We start from the raw sequence: 3,932 nt of genomic DNA on the forward strand, positions 1-3,932 counted from the left end.
GCAATTTCCACGGGTTCTTCAGCACTGAGCCTGAGTAATTTGTCTGCGAGACGCAGGCCTAATGTAAACGTGATGGATACTATTATTCAGTAGAATTTTGGATAAAACTGAAAGCCTAGAATAGAGGCACACAGATCAGTTAGGAGTTTATTAATAATTGCTGACTCTTTTCTTTCAGCCATTTCCAGCCCCACCGGATGGTCATGGTATTATCCTCCAACAACACAGTGACACAGGTGATTGAATTCCTGATGATCTGTTTCCAGGAATGCAAGAGACACAGCACTGGCTCTCTATCCTATTGGCTCCTCTCCTACATTTGGCCCTGGAAGCCAACTTTTTTTATTAATGACCATCTGGCAGCAAGCATCTCTGCATGAGCCCATGTACTAGATGCTTGCCATCCTCTCTGTGCTGGATGTCATCTTCTGCCACACAGTCATCACCAAGGTCAGACCCTCTATATACTTTCTTCCAGACAGTCAACTAACTACCTTCCTTCCATTCTTCCATCCTTCCTTCCTTCCTTCCTTCCATCCTTCCTTCCCTCCTTCCTTCCTTCCTTCCTTCCTTCCTTCCTTCCTTCCTTCCTTCCATCCTTCCTTTCTTCCCTCCTTACTGTTATAATTTGTTATACATGATAGCCAAATGCATTTTGATTCATAGTATATAAATGGAGCACAATATTTTATTTCTTTGGTTGTATACAAAGTAGATTCACATCATTTGTGTCTTTTTACATGTACCTAGGGTAATGATGTCCATCTCATTCCACCAACTTGCCTACCCCATGCCGTCTCCCTTTCCCTTCCTCCCCTTTGCCCTATCCAAAGTTTTTACATTCCTCCCATATTCTCCTCTCATTATGGATCAGCATCCACTAATCACATTTGGCCTTTGGTTTTTTGGGATTGGCTTACTTCACTTAGCATGATATTCTCCAACTCCTTCCATTTACCTGAAAATGCCATGATTTGTCCTCTTTAATTTCTGAGTAATAATATTGCATTGTGTATATATACCATGGTTTCTTTATCCATTCACCTATTGAAGGGCATCTAGGTTGATTCCACAGTTTAGCTATTGTAGATTGAGCTGCTATAAACATTGATGTGGCTGCAACAATGTAGTATGCTATTTTTAAGTCCTTTGAATATAAACCATGGAATGGATAGCTGGGTCAAATGGTGGTTCCATTCTAAATTTTCTAAGGAATCTACATACTGTTTTCCAGATTTCATCCTTCTTTCTTTACACAGTATGCTGTTTTGCTTCTATGAATCCTCCCCATCCCTAAAGGCAAACCACTGCACCAGATCCCACACAGATATGCCCTCTTATTCTTTATGTTCATGTCTTTTTAAGTTTTCATTATTTCCAGTGGACAGATCATCTCTCAATATCTAAGTGATATTTTAAATTTAAATTCTCTTCTTACCTATCATAACGTCTGAATTATTCTACTCCTACACTCCAGGGCTCTAGAATTTCCTTTCTAAATGTCATTGGATGTTCATTTGTGTCATTCACTGTGATAGGAAACATTGTTGTAAAATGTTTCTTATGTGTATGGAGGGACTTTTTGAAAATTCCTGTGATGGGCAGATAAGCCTACAGGAGTTTGAGTAAGAACTATAGAGATCAGGCGAGGACAGGGCTACAAATAAGCATTTTTTTTAAACCAAAGGTTGGTCTCTAGAATTAGGAAAGGGTATAAGTTAGACTTTGGAGATTGAGATGGGTTTAGAAAGTATTGAAATGACGATACTGTCCCGGGGGGTTGTGGGGCTGTGGTTTGAGGGTGGGTTGGTTTTAACAAATTCTGAGCTTTTTCATAAGAGTTAGGTGCTCTAAAATGATAATGAATATACAGTGTTTCTGAGAACAATGATTCTGGCAGGTCCTGCTCATCTTCTGGTCAACATAAAGAACATTAGCTTTTCAGGTTGCTTCGTGCAGGTGTTCATCATGAATACCTTCCTCCCCATGGAATCTTCCACCTTTCTGGTCATGGCCTATGATCACTATGTGTCCGTCTGCTACCCACTGTGATACTTCTCCATCATCACAGAGCAGTTTTTCATCAATGTAGCTATCTTCATTGTCTACAGCTATCTGCTAGCCACACTTCCTACTCCAGTCCTGGCTGCTAGGCTCAACTACTGTGCCAGCAACGTGGTGGAGAACTGTATATATGCCAACATTTCTGTAGCCAAGGTCTCCTGTGGGGATATTCACCTCAATAATCTCTATCAATTTGTGAGTATTTGGTGCCTTCTAGGTTATCACCTGGTGCTCATCTTGCTGTCTTACTGCTGCATTTTGAGGGCTGTTATAAGATTGCTGTCGGGAGGTGCAACCACCAAGGCTTTGAGTACTTGTGGTTCATATCTCATTCTTATACTTTTCTTCTATACACTGCTGCTAGTCTTCATCTTCACAAACAAGGCAGGAAAGAAGATACCCTCAGAGGTACCTATTCTTCTCAATGTCCTGCATCACCTCATCCCACCATCCCTCAACTCCATTTTTTATGGAGTTCGTATCCAGGAAATTAAGCAGGGGATCAACAAACTATTCAAATCCTGGTCTTGAGAGATATGAATCCAAGATCAGAGACTGTTGAAATCTGGACATGTCTTGATTTCATCTGAATATCTCAAGGGATATCATATGACATCCATGGGTCTATCTTCATCTTCATCCCAAACTTTCTAAACTACTTTCAAAATACTCATCCTCATTCTCTCTTTACAAATACGTACTAAACCCACATTTAGGTATCCATTACCTTCTTCATTTTACTTTGTACCATCACAATCTCTCAATTAGTCATTAAATAAATTTTTAATATTTTCTATGTTCTTTTTTGTATTTACATTCTGAGTAAGTCTCATTTAATTCATAGGCAACAATGAGGAAGCACTTTCAAGGAACATTGTGGGTATGAACAGGATTGGAAAAACAATAAAGCCTTTCTTTCAATAATTTGTGTTAAAAATGACAATGACATGTTAAGGTGGTGATTTAATATTGACGTTATGGGTCCACCATCTTTACAGAGTCTATATGAAGAGTGTAAAAGCTGGAATGGATTAATGGAGGACACCCTGGCTTTTATCAAGAGCAATTGAAATACTGAAATTGCCATTAACTGAGAAGCTACCTTGGTCCATAATATCAGGAGATCCACTTTTGATGAACTTCATTTCTGTACCAATTCTTTTCATGACTGCATATTAGAAATGACTAAAGTATCTGAGTGAAGAAGTAAAAGTAAGCAACTGATGTTTTTAGGGTAAGATAAAAGCTTAGAATAGAAGTTTGAGTCATCAGAATGGTATTTTAAAATTTTTTAATTTTATTTATTCTAATTTGTTATATACAATTGTAGAATGCAATTCAATTCATATTATACAAGTCGAACCAATTTTTCATGTTTCTGGTTGAACACAAATTAGATTCACACCATTTGTGTTTTCATACATGTATTTGGGATAATGATGTACATCTCATTCCACCATCTTTCCTATACCCATCCTCCCTCCCTTCCCCTCCCTCCCCTTTACCCTATCTGAAGTGCATTCCTCCCATGTTTCCCTCCTCCCATCCCCATTATGAATCAGCATCCTTATATCAGAGCAGACATTGACATTTGTTTTCCTCCTATCCATTTACCTGCAAATGCCATGATTTTATTCTCTTTTAATGCTGTGTAATATTCCATTGTGTTCATATACCACATTTTCTTTAACCATTCATCTACTGAAGGGCATCTGAATTGGGTCCACAATTTAGCTATTGTGAATTGTGCTGCTATAAAAATTGAAGTCGCTGTGTTCCTATAGTATGCTGTTATTAAGTCCTTTGAGTATAAAGTGGGGAGTGGCCAGCTGGGTCAAATGTGGTTCCATTCCCCATTTTCCAAGGAA

The 3,932-nt window shown here is 38.6% G+C and overlaps 1 pseudogene; it reads left to right on the plus strand.

The window, feature by feature from the left end:
* The first annotated feature begins 203 nt into the window (after positions 1–203).
* LOC113177729 (olfactory receptor 56A4-like) lies at positions 204–2,595 on the plus strand (annotated as a pseudogene).
* The last annotated feature ends 1,337 nt before the right edge of the window (positions 2,596–3,932 follow it).

This window comes from Urocitellus parryii, chromosome 4, assembly GCF_045843805.1.
Source record: "Urocitellus parryii isolate mUroPar1 chromosome 4, mUroPar1.hap1, whole genome shotgun sequence".
Taxonomy (NCBI): domain Eukaryota; kingdom Metazoa; phylum Chordata; class Mammalia; order Rodentia; family Sciuridae; genus Urocitellus; species Urocitellus parryii.